Source organism: Hesperophylax consimilis, chromosome 23 (assembly GCF_061612785.1).
Source record: "Hesperophylax consimilis isolate HC1 chromosome 23, BYU_Hcon_1.0, whole genome shotgun sequence".
NCBI classification, from domain to species: Eukaryota; Metazoa; Arthropoda; class Insecta; order Trichoptera; family Limnephilidae; genus Hesperophylax; species Hesperophylax consimilis.
Genome location: NC_142858.1, coordinates 2,698,413 through 2,719,163, shown reverse-complemented (window position 1 = coordinate 2,719,163; position 20,751 = coordinate 2,698,413). Strand labels below are relative to the sequence as shown.

Here is a 20,751-nt window from a genome sequence, read left to right as displayed (position 1 = left end):
TTTAAACGTTTCTGTAACTGTATCAACAAGGAAAAAATTGTGAAATGTGATATTTTATTGAATATTCTATTATTAATTTTATTACACGCCTGGTTTCCAGTTTCACGGGTTGCGTCATTTTTCCAATAATCGTGCTTCGCATTGATTTGAGTAGTGCTATAATACTGAACAAAGTTTATAACGATATTATGCAAACTACAGATACATCAAAGATACGAGCCAATATATTTTATCTCAGTTTGACAAGGATATTTACATACGCACATCTGTTATGGTGATCTTCTTTGTATAGTTTATATGACATTGCATAATGGGCTTGACATCTGTAATAAAGAACGTTTAAAAGTAAATAAAATATGTTTTAAATACCTGGAAACTAGTTTTTCGACAATTTATTTAATAAGTTCATGTTAATCAAAGTTCAGAGTTGTAGACACTTTCTGTTTCGCCCCGGTGAAAGACCACCACTCAAAATCGAAACTTTGCTTAAAAAATCACCTCAAAGGCTCTGTGTTGTTGCTTCGTGCTTGCTGACCAGAATATTCAGGTATTTTCCAACCTTCCTCTCCCCATTTCCATCCTTTTCCAATTCTCTACCCATTGACTCCGGACAACACATAGGAAGTTATTCACATTAAAAATATATTTATATAAAATTCGAACTTGTTCCATTTGTGATTAATATAAAATTGATGATAAAAATTAGTGCTTTTTGCTCACGGTTCGGATATTATTAAAGCACCAAGTTTAATCGTTTAAAGCTTTTCTAATTCTGGGTATAACGTCACTTGTTGAGAATTTCCTGCATAAATACGGAGTAACTAACGTAGAGGTATGACAAGAGTATCCGACAACTCTAAAATGGAGTCTTTGGACTGAATATAATTAGAAACAAAGAGTTTGAAACGCATTAGTTTATAATGCAGGGATAGGTATGCGGCAAAAGAACTCGTTAGAGCGAACCTTACGACTGAGCTCTTACACGGAGAAATAATATAAGTATGGTTGATTTATTAAAATCCCGTTAAAAACGTAATGGCAAGCTAAGCTAAGCCTAATAAAATATTCGTCCTTTCAGAATATATATATGTATATATGATATCGGAAATGTTATTAAAATTTGTAATAAATCATTATTATTATGTAATATGTTTTATTAAAATCTAATTTAGCTATTTTTTTAGACGTTTCTGAAACTGGATATATATAAAAAAACTTTTAATTTAAAGCAATATATTATAAAGTAAAATTTTCTCGGTGCGGAATACGGCGCAGAACAAGGTTTCTATTTTAGACTGCATTTTGAAGGTTTCAGTCGTTAATACTACAATATACTAACTTTAATAACGTGCATAACTCATTAGTTTGCTTATCTTGACTTCTAAACAGAAATATATTTTCTGTAGCTGCAAATATTGTTTTTTTTTAAGTTCACTTTTTCGTGACTTAGTATTTACTAAATGTCAATTATTTGAAAAAAAAATTTGAACAATATTTCTCAATTATTCTAAAAAAATAATGTTGAAACCTAACTACGGACTAGTGTGGGTATTATAGTGTATAATATATACGTATAGTGTATGTAGATATATCTTTTTCAGAACAATACGAATTTTTTTCGACTTACAACACTTGCAAATCATCTACTTTGATATCTGTCAATCTATCATTGAGTATGGCATCATAGCATGGGTGGCACCCCATCTGCACTAAACCCAATCATAAAAGCACAGAAAACCATAATCAAAATAAACCTTATGCTACCTCTAATCACAGACTCGAACTTAATCTTTAATGTTTTTTAAGTTCGGCAGATAAACGTAAAAACCATCCTCACGCACCTTTATACAAACATACATAAATACCACACAAAAGTACTATATACTCGCTGTACTCGAAACATAATAAAGATTTACTCCAAATTCCTGTAATGCCTACTACTTTCGGTCTAAGAAATGTTAGGTATATTGGAAAAAGATTTACTCTTCCAAAGAACATAAAAATGTGATACTCAAACAAATTTCAAAGGAACATTATAATTTGGATAAAAAGTAATAATATGGCCTTTACCAGTGCCTTCAGCCAAATTCGAAACTATTGATCCAACAAAAATATTGAGTGTTTATATTATAATATAAGTGTAGGTATACTCACAAGTATTTAAATTAACTTTTAAAATGACTGCATCAACACAGGCTAGCCTAGTGAGGCAGGTTATGAGAAAACTAAACTTTATCTATTTGTTATGTATTCTATGTATTTACATGTTTATGGTTGCCAATTTCTTAAATAAAGATATTATTATTAACGAATATTGTTTTCTACGTAGAAACTTTTGATTTTGATATATGTCAAATCTTTTTGATTAAATAGTGGTGTATATAAAGTATTTTATTTTCCTATAAATATCAATAATTTTATTTAGTTAGCTACTTTTTTCACTCTAGTTTCAACAGTAGTTTTAATAATAAGTGAGAAATATTGTATAAATTTTGTTCATTTAAAATATTTAGCAAATATTATGCATTAAAAGCCACGGAATATATTGATTATAAGTTTATGCTGACGAAGAAACCATTGGTTTTGAAACATGTAGATCCTTTTTGGTTAAATAGTGGTGTACACAAATTATTTTATTTTCATATTCATGCCACAAAGTTATTTAGCAAATTAAGAAGCGTGATATTTAGTGTAGCAGGGGAGAAATATTACTAAATTACATTTAACAAGTGTATGGTTACTATTATACTACTATTTTAACTGGTAAATAATATAATGTTCGTTCTAATTCATCCAACTTCCAACACTTTTTGTTTTGTTTTCTACGTGAAATATAGCGTCAAGAGAGTTTATATAATTATAATTTATTGTGTGACGTCTTGTTCGGTCACTATTTAATTACCGTCTTTAATTCACAGTTGACTGAAGAGATCACTGAACAGATTACCTATTATCCATTCTGATCCGTACTGCTAGACAGGCCGCTGTAATAGAAAAATTGAGCTTTCTCTACGCACTCAAACTCGCCCAAAACGTTTTTAAAATTTTGTTAAAAATAATATGTTATAATTAATTAATAAATATTTTATTGAGTTTATAGACCTCGTGTAACGAACAGAAACTGCCCTTTTCAAGAGGAAAAATTACCTGAATGGTTTTCAATTATGAACACTTCAGTGGAAACGACATAATGGAGTCTGTTTAACTGTTTCAGTGTACTGTATTTGCTGTTTTCGATGTGGAGGGCAGAGTGTGCAGGGGGCAGTTTAAAGTCGGCAACGGCCGAAGCCTGCAATTAGAACCGGTTGAAGTGGAACTTCCCGCCTGTGTGAGGTGAATCAAAATCACCTTAACCCAGGCCACGGACTCTTATTTCCATAGAAAGGTTTATAACTTGAACCACATTCGCTGAAACACTATTATGGTTCATCGCTCCTAAAATATACAATAATAACAATAAAGGATGCATTGAGCACCGACTTAAATTCAAATAATTATATATCTCTATCCGTGCTCGACATTGGATATTTGAAAGGGAATGAGCTTTTTTAAAGAATACTTGAGTTTCTAGCAATTAAAAAAAACTCAATTTTCAATTTTTTTTCAAATCACTAAATTCAAATGTGACCGTAAACATGTACTCTTCTAGATTGGTTACCTTCCATAAGAAAAAATAATATTGTATGAATTTCGTACTTTTTAATATTTTGATTTTCATTTGAAATATCTTTTTATCATTATTTTTATTTCTATTATTGTTCATATAGTTAAATGTATTTTTTTCCATATTTCCTTTCCTTTTGTGGATATACGAATGCCAAAACACAGGCATATACCTAATATGGTTGTTATAATATGGTGGTATAATATAACAAAAACTGTAGTTTGTAAATATAAAAAAAATATATGGATAAATATTATTTTTTAATTACTTCTACTTCAGTAAACTACTTCCGTAAACTACTGTTTTACTGAAGTAGTTACCTGTATAAGGTAAAATGGCTTATTAGATTATTTTAAAATGAAAGGCTGATTTGATTCAGTGGAATGGCCTGGTCTGAGATGGTTTTGAGTTATATACCTTGAGTGAAGGAAAATATCTGACGGAACGATTTTGCCGGTTCAATGCGAAGTTTTTTTTTTTCTTATTTTCCACTTTAATTAATATTGCTTTGCACTTCGTTGTGTCTGATATCTTTCCTTATCTAATAAACTATTATTATATAAGATAAACATATCAATTTTATTTCATTACACTTTATGCCGAGTTTTGTCTTATACGATAAAAGTTAGTAATTTATAAGTAATAAAAATCTTTCACTGCACTCCTATCAGTAATTTCACTAACCATGTAATTGCTATCGCGTTAATGGGTATGTTGATTTATTAATGTATGAATTGTGAAATTGTACTAGTAATAATATTTTTTGGTTATGATGTTTTATAAATCTACATTATATTATAATAATATTGAAAGCTATCTAGCATCTTTCCATGGATGTTTATATTAAATCCCATTACATTAAGACTTCTTTCCACGAAAGTCTTCTTTAAGATAAATAAAATATTTATTAATCTTCATTGTATTACAATAACATGGAAAGCTATCTACCATATTTTTATACATATTTATTAGGGTGTCCCAGGACATAAGGAAGATTTTTTTTTTCATGAATTTAAATATGCATACCCTCTTATTTTATTCCATTCAATCCCAATAACTTGTATAATAAATATTGTTTTGATTAAACACCGGCAACCCGTGCCGACTTGATGCCAAACATATGGTACAGAGTTAATATGGAAGGATTTTCAACTTTCATTTTTGTCGGATAAATAAAATTGAAAAATGCACAAATGTTCAATTATGTAGTATTTTATATTTAAAAATGGTTTATTGATTAACTTTTTTCTTCATAGTTTGTTTTTTACAGTCAGGATAAATCTTCCGGTGTTCCTGAATGCATCGTAACAAAAATTATGTTTGTTCCTCTTCGACCGTGAGATTAAGCCATGAAAATCTTGAATTAACTTAACAGTTCTTTCAGCTGTATCATTCACTACCCTCAGCGGCGACACCTTCTTTCTGACTTCTTGATACGAAGCATTATTTGACCACATCGTAGGGAATCCGTTAAGAAAACTGGCATCTATTTTCAGACGATCTAACAAATACTTGCTCTTGACTGAAATTAAGTCGTAAATATTTTTCTCTGAAACAAAAGTCACTTTACGAATACGATATGAACAAAAACCTCAATACAAAACATAATTTAAACTGCTTAATAAACTTACCATACAATTTACCATCAAGATCTTCCTTCGATGGGATGTAACGTTTGTCATGGGTTGATAAATTATTTTTTTTGATATTTCGAGCATTTTTATTTTAGTTGTTTGATCCACAGCGTCGTCAAACGGCGATAAAATAGATCCTTCATCGGTCAAATACCATAACTGCTTACTGAACAGAAATAAAGCTGCCATTGAGATGTTTCATCAATTTTTCTTAAGCCTTCATCGATTTCAAAAAGCACAAGTCCTGGTAAGGTGCTTTAACTGCTATAATACATTGTAACCATGGCTTGACATAGGATGTTACTATGAACAGGCAAACGTCTAAAAGTGCCGCCTTATCCTTACCGGTAATTTTAAATTGCGCACAAATTAATGATATTTTCAAGGAATAAAGTGCCTTTGCCATCCATCGAGCACCTGGAGGCCGAATCCTAAATTTTCTCGCTGTATCTCCTCCTAAAACTATCACACAGAGCTCTAAAAACTCTCAATAGTCATCTCCAAGTATTTTTGCTGTCAGTGCAGTACGGTAAAAGTCAAGCAAATCATCGATTTCGGAAGCGGTGAGGTGCAATGTGAGATTTTCTCTATAGCACTTAATTTTATCGGGATCAACATTTTTAGTTATCTCGAAACTTTTTGAAGAGTGGTATGTCAGGGCTTGTAGTCACTTGACTGATTTTTACTTCAAACACAGCTTTTAATACCAACTATGGCTATATTTGGTATATATTGACAGTTAAATTCACTTTCCGGATATTGTAGAACAAAACTTCAAGAACTTGTCCATTAGATAGCAGTTTAGAACCCGATATTTGGTGTTTTATGACTCCTATTAAAAATATACTCTTTTTAGAAGTGCGTAAATCTAACAACATCTTGCCTGAACGAGTGATTTTCGTTTACTAACAAAATAGCAAGTTACTACAAGCTCATCAACACGTTTGCTCGCTGGCGTCTTAATGTACAAGTACTGACATCTTTCGATGCAAGTCGGCACGGGTTGCAGTTGTCCAAAGTAAACGAAAAAATGTTTATAAGTGTTTTGTCATTATTTAAACAAAATTAGAGGGTATGCGTTCAAAAATAACAACTTTAATTTTTTTGGGACACCCTAATATTTATATTAAATCCCATTACATTAAGACTTTTCGCCACGAAAGTCTACTTTAAGATAAATAAGATATTTATTAATCTTCATTATATTTTAATAATATGGAAAGCTACCTATCATATTTCTATACATATTTATATTATGTCCCATTATATTAAGACTTCCCGCCATGAAAGTCTCCTTTAAGATAGATACATAAAGTTCCATTTCATCAAAAGAGCGCTTTTATGTTTTGCTTGTTTAAGCTCGGCTTGCTCGTTCATTGAGTTAATATGTCTCGTTTTCCTCCTATGAATGCGATGAAAGCAAATAATAATGATCTTCTACGTAATATTAATAGTATATATACCATATGTTACCGCAATATACTTATTTCAGGATTAGGGTTGGTACTAATAATGACTTTACTGCTATTAGCTTATTTGAACTTATATTGTTTAGGTCTTCTGAACATACTGAAAAGTGGGGATTAAATAATCTTCCTTACTTTATTAATTAATGTTCCATTATGATCATTCGTTCTTTTATTGATTTCCAATTGTTCAAGTACCTAATTTTAATCTAGGACCCTTTCCTTCAGTCGCATTTAATGTGTGGAAAACAGATTTCAAAGTATTTCACAGAATATGGAATCTATAGTCATAATTATTTTCTCAGTAAATCGGTTCAACCTGTAATAAATCATTTTACATATCATTAAAATAACATAAATAAGTCTCAACGTGGCCTAGTTGGAAGTTGGGTTGAACGTCAAAACAGATGTCACAATAATAAAAAAAAACTAAAATACTTGCAGAACTTAATAATTTTATTTACATTAAATAAATTAAATTAAAAAAACAATTATTTATTAACGGTACAAGTTCTTTCGGTGATATTAAAAATATCTGCTGCTGCATATTGGTTACTTAACCTGCTGTCTGTTATCTAGCTTTTGAACAAATTGAGATGAACAGAATTGCACAACCCTCGAGTTGTCTTGTTTTTTATCTGACAGAATTTGATCATCACAATTTGACATTAAACTGAAACGAACCCACAGTCAGAATTTAACTGTTTGTTTTTAGTTTTAAAAATGACTTTTATGACCATGTTAAATTTAAATATTTGCTAAACACACCAACCTAAGACAACACAATGTGTATGGATAATTTTTTTGTGTCGAGTCTAGTTGAGTTAGTACTTATTTCTTTATTTTTTTATTTGTGGTCTAGTGGTTATCCCTATTATTGTATTGTTGACAGAACTGGGCAATGGCGACGGTTGAACTTTGTTTGAGCGGTGGTTTTGTTCAAACATTGTGAAATTGCTGGCTTCAAGTAAATAATGAAACCCTTTCAGTCTTCGTCATATGAACCGTTTTGACGGGTATAAATAATATAAAGTGGTGTATTCGTCATTTTAATGCTTCTAGGGTACACGAAACCATTTTTCCGGATGCTTCGTAGCATTCACCGCACTATTTTGTAGCATTTGTAACGATGATTTGTATAATTTGTCGCCTTTTTTGTATCAATTGTCGGGTTGATCTCTTTAATTTGTTGCGTTTTCTTGTAGCATCCGTCGCGTTGCTTTGCATCGTTTGTCGCATTGCTTTGTACATTTGTCGTTTTCATTTGTACATTTGTCGCTTTGAGTTGTATCATTTATTATTTATTACAGAATTTGTCGCATTAATTTGTTTCTTTGAAACATTTGTATCATTTGTCGCGTCATTTTGTTGTTTTTGCGGTGTTTTTATTTATCGCGTTAGTTTGCAAAATGTGTCTCTTTATTTTGTATTATTATTTCTCACCTCTGTTTTCTGTGATATTTTCTCATTAGTATATAAAATCATAAGTAGTCGTTAATCTGCTGCAGGATATTAATCTATTTTTGTTTTTGTAAATTCTTTTTGAATGTAGGTAAAAATATGCACGGCGTAACAAGTTGTAATATTTTGTTTGAAAATCACTGAATGCTGTTGATATGTCCGTTACGCTTTACATTGTATATTGCTATAATACACAGAGCTCAGTGCTATAATATGGTTATAACCCATCGGGACTTGAACCCGTGTTGTAAATTGGCTAGCTCAGTGAAAGGGTAAGCAGATGAGAACTCGGATACAATCAGGGGTGAGGAACTCCTTTATCCATTAGTTCGTCCGTCGGTCAGGAGTTTGGAAAAGGCCATCACAATAATAACACACGAGTAAAAGGCACAAGGTATATTAATCATCTTCTAAAGAAAACACAGGGTTGAATTGGATCTCTACTCTCTTCTCTCTCTGTAACGACCGAATGAAACGAGGATTTCACATGTATTAATGATTTGAATACAAGAAAGAGGTGTAACGGAAGCTTACAGGTTTCCAGGTTCTGATGATGGGTAGCGGCATGGCGTGTCGAGTCGTAGATGTACTGCGTCTCCGGGGTACGCAACGGTCAATCGTTATTGCGTCACACTTGGAATTTACCGGAAGCAAGGCTCCGACGGTGAAGCTGGAGTGGAGATGTCGGCACATGTTTGTGACTTGGGTGTGTGATATTAATTATAAACTAGAACAAGATCACGTCTGTTTCTAATAATGCATAATTTGCGCGGCAATCAATGCGAGCGTTGCTGAATTTGTTCCGCGAGCGGCCACGCTGTTTAGGGGACCGGGGTCAAAATTAGACTGGCGGCTCGGCGGGCAGCGATGGGTCTCGAGCCGTGGACTCTGTGGGTGGTCCGTCACGTATGCCGCGACCGCTTGCATGGGGAAAGTGGGGTTAAAGTGAGCATCCTTTTTTATGTATGGTGACTTGTATTACGTAACAATATATAGAAATTTATCATTTTATATAGTACGTGCTGTCATTTTTCCTGTATGTGCAGTAGCCTGTCCTACATCAATTATTATAGTAAAAATACGCATTTCTATCTTTGTTGGGAATCTATTACAAACTCTACATTTCACAGAATATTCATTAATGTGAAGACCTATTTTTTACAAACCCTGTAAAAAACTGGCCTACTGTATCGAACTTGAGCTGAATAACGGGATTTTTTTATAATGTAAAAATAACGAAGTTTGCCTCCACGTTATGGTTTGGATTATTTTTCAATATGTCACTTCCAAATAGAATTTTTTTTACCAAAAAACGGGTCCGCGGAAACGTCAGCCACTCCTTTTAAAGCCGGCAATGTACGCCGGAAAATGTGTCATAGAATACAGGATGTCGTTTTCGTGTCGTGTATATTTTATGTTTTTATAATGTGACACCGTAAAAAACCAGCTGTAATCCGATGGGACTATCGCATCTCGCATCCCCAATTTAAGGGGGAGCTGTGAAGCTGGCGGAAGTCGTGGGTGATGGTGGATGGTGGGGTTTATGGTGGTTGGAATGTCTAATGTCTATCTGGTTAATGAACATTGCTACATTATTATAACTACAAAGGTTTTTTCCACAAACGTGTATAATTTAAATGAATGTAAATTTAAAATTCTCTTCCATCGACCTGCGGAGAAACGTTACTTAAAATTACTATGTTTAGCGATCCTAATATATGTAAAACCTGTCTTCCCTCCAACTCTTCTTTGAACCCAATCCCTTTCATTCTTTCAAAATTCTGCTCTTTGGAGATGAGGAATGTTTCTCTGGCCTTGGAATCTTCGAAGGCTACCTAATTTTAAAGAATACGGCGTAGAGAGTATGGCGTCTTTTTAGATATATTTGAGGGACAATAAAGTCAGATGCTTTACTCCGTCAGTGTAGAACTAGACTGATTTATTATAGTTGTATAAAAGCCCATGTTTTAGTTTGATCTCCCTCTCACATCTCAGCTCGCAACTAGTAACTACATATCCGTAATGTTTATACTTAGTAATTGAATGTTTGTTGTACCTGCCTATCCATTCGATTCATTCCTGAGAATACCAACTAGAGGCAGATTATTTGATTTCTCCAATAGCACTCGGTTTATTTAGGAATCAACTTATTTGGGTATCTACCCTTCACTGATATACTTTTAGCTGGTAACAAGAGATGGGGGCGAATGAGAGAGATCTGCCCACTTCAGTTGTGTACGAACCTCCAAGAATTGGAAATATTACATCTGAGATATATTTTCCAAGGCTGATGAAAAGGAGGTAGAATAAGAAAGAATAAAAACGATCTTATGAAAATATAATAAGTTGCTATGAAAGTGATGTTCAAAAATGAATTCCAGCCAATTAAAAACATATATATTAAGAATTTTAACCTTCTAACATAAATTCTTTTTATATTTCGGTTTCGTTGTTAAAATTGTTTGCATTTTTCAAAGCCCGCTGAAACGATCAAAATCTGACGCGGTACGCGTGACGTCATACGTATCTAGTTTTTTTTTGTCGATTTGCATTAAGATCGATCCCACGCTGGTCGGTGTGTAAACAAAGCAAAAAAGTAACACGTGTGCGAGTATATGCAGCGCAACTTGGCCTAAAATTTTACGCATTCTAAAAATGATAAAAATGTTAAAGCACGCGGAGGTAACCGTTTAAGTGCTGTCAGAACCTGCCGGCACAAAAAATAAAGAGATAACGGTCACAACTACGAATCGAACCCAGGATCTGTTGTCTTACCGGGACAGCGTCTTAACCGCTTGAGCAATGGTACCTAGTTATTAAACTTCATGTTTGTCGAACTCATATTTCAAAATAAATTATAGTAATTTTATTATTTAAGAGAGAATTTGCTTACCTAGTTATCTATGGACTATTTAGTGCAGTTTACGTAAAAAAGATACTGGAGTAGTCAGGAATTAAGTATGTGCTGTTTTATTTTCTTCGTAGGCAAGGTGTGGTTGTAATTTGAGAACAAAGTAGTTTAAATATCTACGTACTCTGCGAGAAAGATACAAGATTAAAATTTCGAAAATTTGTAAGGGAAATGAAATATGAAACTCTGAAAAACGTAGTAGAATGATATACATACACTCGAACACGATAATACATAATGTGTATTATGTGACATGAGAGAAAATTGGATATAGTTTTTACGAGCTTTTTGTCGTTTTCCTCAAGTCTCGAGCGCTTCCCCACGGAATCGTTTCTACATTATTATCTGATCGACTAGAATGTGTGAAACCACTGATATTTTTAACACATGATGTGACGAAATGGGGGAACCATCTTTGAAAACAGCCCGTATATGTATTGTATAATAAGTGTTGTAGCTAAATAAAAATCGGGAGAAAAACGTCCTATCGGGGTTTTAAAGTGCGTGTTTACTTTCCGGTAGTCAGTTCGCGGGTCCTCCCATCATTTATCCAGTGTGACGAAGGTTGTATTTTTCCATTCATCACATGTCTCTACCCGTTGCATCCTTCCTCACACAGCCTTAGAAATACTCCATTGGTTAGGCTCTTGCGAAAAAACGTCACGCAATCACGATGTTGTCTTTCTACACGGGTTAGTTTTTTTATCAATAGGGCGAAAATATAAGCCGATTCGATATTCAAGTGGCTGATGCAGAAAAGGTTTTGTTAGAAGTTTCAGCCACTTTATTGATGTTGTAATAAGACATTCCTTTTTATCACGCGTGGAGCTATTTAAAGTGAGTGGACCGGCCCCGCAAGATCTGACGCGGGGTGAATTTCTAAATTCGCCTTCTTCGTCTCACCGCACATGCGCCCATTGAAAATTCTACGTCGGTTACCTATCCTCGGGTTTGTTGGGAGGAAAGGGGTGTAGGGCGGGGGTGATATGCTATTTTTTATGAACACGCTCGAAATAAGACCCATTCGCGCTTTGTGCGAAATAACTCAATTATTATCTACCCCTTTCGGCGTGTTTTTCTTTGTGATTTTCGGGTCAATTCACTCGCGTTAGTTTTAATCTTAGACACCATTAAGTTTGATGAGTTATTTAAAAAAATATATCTTATATTGTATTCATGTAAAAATCGTAGTTAAAAATCCAAACACTGTAATCATTAGAAAAGAAAAAAAGGTCCAAAATACACGGCAGTATTTTTAACAATAAGTACTTACTCGAAGAATCATTAATCCAGGAAAATTAGTATGTAACAAGAAAAAAAGCTTATTATTTTTACAATAAAGGAGTGTAAAGAGAATTTATGAATGGTAGAAGAAGCCGGGGACGCTCTAGGAAGTCAGATCAATTGAATCAGATACTTTAGTCGGGCCATGTCAAGAGTCAGTATGAGACGATGTATGTATGTGAAATTGGCAAGGAGTGTGTGCTGAACCGAGTTGTTTGGCGGTCCGTCCTCTCTGCCTACAGTGCCTACCTCTTCGGGGAAACGGCGAAAGGTAGTTAGTTAATTAGTTTAAATATATTTTATTCCAGCAGTAGCATTCGAGATAGTTGCCTACCTACTTCTCACACAAAGCAAAGTAATATAAACTACCTAATTTGAAAAGTCATTTATATTTGTTTTCTTTGCAAATAATAAATTCTCCCCATTCTTTAGTACAAGTTATGAAAATTCTTCCTTATCCGTTCGTTCTTGTTGTTTTTGCTTAAAATATAATTAGAAAATAAACGTTGATTCTTCCAGTAAATCTTTCTTTGACAAACTTTTGCAATAATTCTTAGCGAATTTCCTTCAATGGATTCAGAAACCATAAACTTTTTAAATTTAATTTTTTCTGATTTGAATTAAAATACTTCGCTTATACAACACTTTATTGGATATATAGACCAATCGGTTTCGGTTTAGCCTGAACTTAACTCAAAGTTGTATAAATACCATATACATTCAAATTTATGAGAAATTGAAGAGCCAATCAGCGAAAAGGGAACACCGTCCCATTTTCGGTGAATTGTTATTAATTAAATGAATTAGATGAATTAATGATAATATACGGGCAACTCTAATTGTAATATCACCATTCGGTCCACGAAATGCTGGCTGATTTAGACATCTTACACTACATATCCCCAATCGTTACACTATTTAGTTACATACTAAAATGTGTTATAGTTTACCCACCTCACACAATTTTAGCATCGCTACGCCAGGCGATTCGTAGGACAAACATGGACAGCGCTGATACTTTTGTCTTACTTAATGATACTTTACTTTTCTACTCATGGTCTGGTTATTTCAATGTGCGCTCAAAGTGTCATTGTTTAGTCAAAACCCCCTTTTACCAAAAATATGGTCACAGCTCGTCGAAATGATACCCAGATTTAATGTTGGCAAGTCAATTGGCATGTCTATAATAAATAAATGATTTAATACAAAGTATTTTTATTCAAATCAAAATCATATCTTTCCACAAAGTGATTTCTTCCAATGAAAGTTTAATTAATTTATTCTTTTGAAATTATTTGAATATTATTCGTATTCGCTTGGCGGAAATTATTTCAGTCTTTAGGGATGGAAACGGATAACTTTTGAAGGTTTTGAGAAGTGATTAGAATAATTGAGTTATTCTTTTCGACAATAATAATATACATATATTTTTTTTAAATGCGTGTTTCAGATTTATTAATGCTACTAATACAATACACATGACATTATTTACAAAACTTTATATGTTTGAAATAATATATTTTAGAGTCCTTGCCTAAAATGACGCTTGAAACCTTCGAGGCCATTGTTGAAAATATCAAGAGACCTAGATATTTGCTGGGCCAAAACGTCCGTTCTGCCATGTGGAATATGGTTCCATGATAACTCAACACGGTGACAATTCAGCACACTTTTAAAAAATGATATAAAGTCATTAGAAACGATGAAATAAAAAAAATATTTTTACCTAACCAAACCTAACCTAACCTACTTAACCCAGTTAATAAAGATTTTGTTTCATCACTTTCCATGACTTTATATAACTTTTTAAAGATGTGATGAATTATCATTGTGATGATTTATCCGGTCACCTTTAAATATTTTCAAAGTTAAAAATTGTCAGTAAAATTTCGATAAATTATATAAAAAAATGCACTTTTAAAACTGGTTTATTTATTTTTTCCCTTTTCTTATATTATGTACATCTAAATGGATAATTATATGTACCATGGTATTATGTTATTTTTTATGATTTTGTTTATTTATTCTGTAGGCTCTGTATTATGCAGTAAAATATGTTTCATATAAAAACCATCAAGGTGTCAATTAATTAATAAATAAAATAACTTTTTTTATGTATGATATTGTTGGAAATGTAAGAAAGTTACTCACTCTCCTAAAATGAAGGTACATACCATATTATTATTGATTGCCTTATTTGCTTTGATTAATAAAATACTGGCCTGATAAAAAAATGCTTGTCGGTTAACCTCAGTAATCATTTTCTCTTTCTCTTTGTTACAGGTAAAATTTAACATAAATTCCCAAGAGCAGAGACTATACTAAAATATGGTAAGACGAGAAATGATAATAATAATAATAATCTAAGTAGGATTCTAATGTGTTAGTACCTACCCTCTACATTCTCAGAAAGCCTCCGTTGCGTAATTTTCACGCTTTGGCATTAGCTTCCATTCCCACAGCAGCTATATTATTATAGTTTAATGAAATCCCTGAAGGGTACGTGCGTTAAAACCATGCATGGCCTCATTATGAGGAGATCCGAAAACGCACATCAAATGAACTGAGAAATGAGAATATCTACGCGCTATCGGGTAGTTAAAGACTGAGTGGTTCCAACAAAACAGACTTTTATTCCATAAAGTGCCTCTTCATGTCTGTTTCAAAATAGTACCCGGGATTGCTCAGGGTTATGATTGGGTTGTAGTAAAGTTTTAAGGTTGTTTTACTAGATCTTGTCATGTCGCCCTCGACATTCAACTATTTACTTCCACGTCATATATTCTCTATACACGCTTTCACGTCATACATTCTACTTACACTCTTTTTTTCGGTCATCGTGTACGCCTCATTTTACAACAAATAATTATTTGATTCTGATCTTCCTCGGGCGTCCCCGACTGAAAAATACCCAGTTTAAAAGCGATATTACATATGTAGACCTTAATTCGACTCCGTATCTCATTTGGTTCCCACCCAGGCATCGTGGGTTCATTTAGCTACTAGCTAAGTCCTCCATTAACACGTAAGCAAAATTTTCCGCTTAGTATTTTGGTATTCAAATATTGTCATGTTCAAAATAATTTACTAAACATGCTTATTTCGGTTGTTGGTGCATGAGTTTGTGAATTGAGATGTATTGTATTCCTGCGTAGTGGTTAAAATTATTCAAGTTCAATGAACTTTCATTTTTCAAAATCGGTACTGATAGATCGTATCAGCCAAGCGTTAAAGTAGGTACCAAAATTATTTTATCAATTAATGAATCATTATTTGAATAATTCAGGTCATTTCTCCATAGACTAAATTAGACTAGACACGGTATATTCATTTAAAAATAACCCCAACACAATTTTGGTTTGGTTCACATGCACATTTATGAAAAGGCCCACGCATTATGACGCAATGCGAAATGGGCACTGTGCATTGCGTTTTACCTTTTGTTGGTCTATTTTGCTTCTCAGATATGCTGGGCAAGTTCATTTTTTCAATCACAAAAATTACCGAGTTCCAAATATTTAAATTTGAATTATGTCCATATTACGACACCTCTGACAACAAATTCTCCGTGGTTTCGCTTACGAGTTTGAACGCTTGTACAAGGAGTTTAAACAGAGTTGGGTTGTTAAGTTCATCTCCATATTTGTGACGTACGCTACGTGGCGTTATTTTTAAAATGAATTTAATTAGACAGGGCTAATCTTGTATAATACATCAATGCATTTCTCTAATAATTTGTCAAAAAAGTTATACTATACAGACAATTGATAATATTTGTTTTGATAAGCAATGATTATAAGTCATTTATTTGTTTATTATGTAAATACTTTCAGCTTGACAAATCTCACAATTATATCAATGCGTGTTTTTTTCCTTGCCCTTTAAAAGCCAAAAATACGAAAATCATTCTCGGAAGATGTTGATAGAAAACGTGATGTAACTTTCGTGCGGGAGATTTGACGCTCTGAACGATCCGTGACTTCTAGATACGTGATACTAGATACCCATGTGTAAAGTAGGGTGGGTCGTCAATAGCTTTTGAATATGTAACGGATTTCATAGGTGGCATATTCCCTGTACCCGAGGCACAGCTGTTACAGATATTCCCTCTGAATACGGTTCAATAATTATTTACGAACTAGACTAAATTTACATTTTATTATTTTATACTTGTTACTTTATACTTTTCTTTGAGTTGTTGTACTTTTACATTTTATTCTTTTCTTTGATTTGTTGAACATTTACATTTTATACTTTTCTTCTAGTTGTTGTACTATTACATTTTATACTTTTCTTTCAGTTGTTGTACTTTTACATTTTATACATGTTACTTTATACTTTTCATTGAGTTGTGGTACTTTTAAATTTTATACTTTTCTTCTAGTTGTTGCACTATTATATTTGATACTTTTCTTTCAATTGTACTTTAAATTTTATACTTGTTACTTCATCCTTTTCTTCTAGTTGTTGCACTATTATATTTGATACTTTTCTTTCAGTTGTACTTTTACATTTTATACTTATTACTTTATACTTTTCTTTGAGTTGTTGTACTTTTACTTTTATTTGAGTTGTTGTACTTTTCCATTTTATACCTTTCTGTGAGTTGTTGAACTTTTACATTTTATGCTATATACTTAAGGCGATGCCATACGTAGTAATGCAAAATCATGTTTTTGGTTTGAAAATTTGGTCGCCTAGAAATGTTTTTTTTATTTTTATTTTTTATTAGGTACAATATTTTTTACAATTTAAGTTTTCCAGTAATGTAGGCCTCACTGGGTGGCTTGCCCGTGCTGAGGCCTTCATTTTATAATATGAAATATAAACTACATAATACATTTTATGAGAAAAATTATACATTTAAAATTAAAAATACATAATAATATATTTAAAATTAAAAAAAAATAGTAAGTACCTACATTGAAAATAATCTTGTGTGTTTGTGATTGATGTGTGTTTATATTGGTTTTGTGTGTTACGTGTAGGTTTTATTTTTATTTTATGCTATGAAATTTTGGTAATATTGTCTTTTTTGTTCTTTAATCCATTTTGTAATTTTGTGTGTGAATTTATTTTTATTTTCCTCTATTTTAATTTAAAGTTTTAAACTGTTGAAAGCTTTTATTGCATGGTATTGGTAGTGTCTTTGTCCAAAGCTTGAATTTACTGTCGGAGTTTTTATGTTTTCTTTGTACGCTTGTCTAACTGGTCTTTTAGTGTTATTTTGTGTATGTTTAAATTTTTTTTGTCAAAAATGAAGTTTAGTAGTGTTTTAATGTATAATTGGCGTATATCTAGTACGTCACAGCTGTTGAATATTTGGTCTGTATCAGTCAGTCTATGTTTTTTAGTATTACCTTTAAGATCGTTTTCTGTGCGGTTTCTATGTAATTGATAGCCGAGTTTGTTGCTCCTCCCCAAGCAATAATTCCATATTATATTATTGATTGGCAAAGTGCAAAATATATTGTTTTCAATTGTTTTATTTTGTATATGTTTCTTATGTTTAAGAAAGTGTGTATTGTTTTGAGAAGTTTATTTTTGATTTGTTTGATGTGAGGTATCCATCTGAGGTTATGGTCAATTGCGATTCCTAGATACTTTATTTGTTCTGTTTTTTCTAGAGAAGGGCAATCGCAGATGTTGGTGTTTAAAAATTCTTGTATTTTTATGGTGTTTGTGTTGTTTTTTGGCTGTCCCGTGCTATTTATACTGTATGTTGTGAATTTTGGCTTTGATATGTTAAGTGTTATTGTTTTTGTTTTGTTTGTTTTGTCTTTGTTTCAGATGCTTTTATTAAATACTGCGAGTAGAATACATGCCTTTGAAATAATCTAGTATTTTTAAGATGTATTTTTATAAGCCCAGAAAAAAATAATGTATAATGCCTATAAAAACTGGTTTAGAGTTCAAAATTTCCTACTTACGAACCCATTTTCGGTTATGATTTTATTGTATAATGTGGCAAATTAAGTTATTTATAAAATGATAGAAAAAATAATAAATATTTATGCCTGAACATACACAAAATAAAAGGCACTTTTTAGCCATGTTTTTTTCTTTGATAAATCAAAACAGGCGGATGGTGTTAAGCGGGAATTTAAACCTTATCGCCATCTACGTAAGGGTTGTTATTGATAGCAGCTTAATTTAAAATATTACACGACGTAGTGCATCGCCTTAATACTTTTGTTTGAGTATTTGTTCTTTCACTATTCTTACTTTTGTTGGTGTCAACGTTATGCCGTATATATTAAAAAATAATTAAAAATCATATTATGTGGGTAACCTTCGACCTGTTAGTGGCTGAGTGAAAAAGTAAGTCTGGTTCCCACAATGACGCCGTGGGTTTAATCTCCCTGCTAACGAAGTCCTTCAGCATTTAGAAACTTTTTCAATATTATCAGGTCAACCCGGGCATGTTGGTTTTACTTTAAAAAAAGATGAAAACATACATCCTCCACCACCATAAATTAACTAAAATATTTTAGATCTTTGTATTTTTTGTGAAAATTTCAATGCATTTTTAAATGTGTCTTTCTGTAGCAGCCGGCAATTGTTTTGATCTATCCACAGCTTCTGGAACCGTCCGGACTATTCAACATAGCTCTGATATTCATGGCATACCTTCAATAATTCAAGATTTTTAACAGAACCCATGGAAAACCCGTTGCTTATCAGTTTTCAAATTGCTGAAACGAGAATATTATTATTAAAATACGAACTATAATATTCAATTAAATTTACTGAGGACCACTCTATTAGAGTATGTAGAAACCTCGGTTTAAGGACTAAATATTAATTTTGAGTATAAAATAAATTATATTATGTTGTAATGTAAACATGTCTTACCAACACAGCAGCGAAAAATCCATCACACATTTACATCGATGAACCCACCCTACTAACTGAATAGTGTGTACCTGCTTCTGTTCAGTGTTTCTTGTACCTTGTTGGCAGTTACCTCTGTCTAGGATTAGAAAGTCGTCTCCCGAACGGGGAACAAGGACTTCGTTTATGAAGGCAGATCCTTTCAAGTCCTCCGCGGTAAATAGATACTGTTTCCAGAATACATTTACCTTACCAGGCTTAGGAAAAATCTCAGAATTTGTTCGTCAGTGCTAGTACTATCACGCTTCGTCTGTATTTCAACGTGTTTCATATTGAACATTATAATATTGTCTTTTAAAAAAAAAATGAAAAAACCCTTGACAGAAAATGCTTACAGATGCCAGAGCTCACAGATAACATGAAATATAAATATTTATAAATATGTATCATGTTATATGTAGAGTATATATATATATACGTATACATGTTTCTACCCTCCCGTAAGCGTGTATAAATAATCAACCTAATAAATAAATAAAAAAGGTTGTAGTTATTTTTAATAGTTGCGTTGACCTTGAAATTCCTATAAGAAAAGTCTGTAAACAATTCATCACTCCGGATCTCACCGTTCTGTTTCAGATAAACAAACAGATTTCTGATTTATACATTTTCTAGATTATTTACCACCCAAAAATGTGGTTTTTACCAAAAAAAATCCATTAGATAAGACAATGTGTATATATTTGTATGAATTTACAAAAGGCCGACCTTTTTCTGTTTTGCCCACCTATTACCATTAAAAAATAGAGATAATATTTTGTAAGCGCGCGGTTATTTAATATCGTAGGCATAAATAATACTCGCGTTGTTGGAATATTACGTATAAAAGGCGAAAATTTGAAAATGTAATATTCATAAAATAAGGTTTTCGAGGAAAGGCGGTATCGGGAAGGTGTTTTCGCTTGGGCTGTTTTTCAGTAATTCCCTTCTTGGTAGGTTAGGTGCCCACTATTTATCAATTGAGTTCTTGGTATAGTTGTTACACAGGTTGTACAAAAGACTTGTCCATTTTACTCTGACGAATAGAACTCATGTTAACTAAATCTAAATCTTTGATGTAAATTCTTAAATTTGTTATAAGAAAACAAATTTATGAAATAATATGGCATTTCGTCAGGAACGGAATATTATTTCGTGTTAACCGATTTTTCATCAATTATTTCATAAAGATCCTCGTCTCTTGAAACAGAGGTCGCGTTTTACGCAATAACATAGAACCCACAAGTTATTTGAAATGATTATAATTGTATAATTATACTTGTTTAATTTTTAACGCCCATTTTAGGGGCTTTTACTTAGGAATAAAAAAAAATTGTACTGTTTGTTCTCCTTTTATAACTGACTCTGCATAATTATTTCCCTATGGTAGTATTCTGGGCGATGAGGAAAAAGTGACCGTGTATGAATTCACATTCCAAAAGTTAGGCTGATAGTAAT

General features: G+C 32.5%; 1 protein-coding gene across 2 annotated transcripts in view; it reads left to right on the top strand.

Moving 5' to 3' along the window:
- Mgat4a (alpha-1,3-mannosyl-glycoprotein 4-beta-N-acetylglucosaminyltransferase a) overlaps positions 1-20,751 on the top strand; it is a 380,732-nt gene that overhangs the window by 221,110 nt on the left and 138,871 nt on the right. The gene's annotated exons all lie outside the window — the stretch shown is intronic.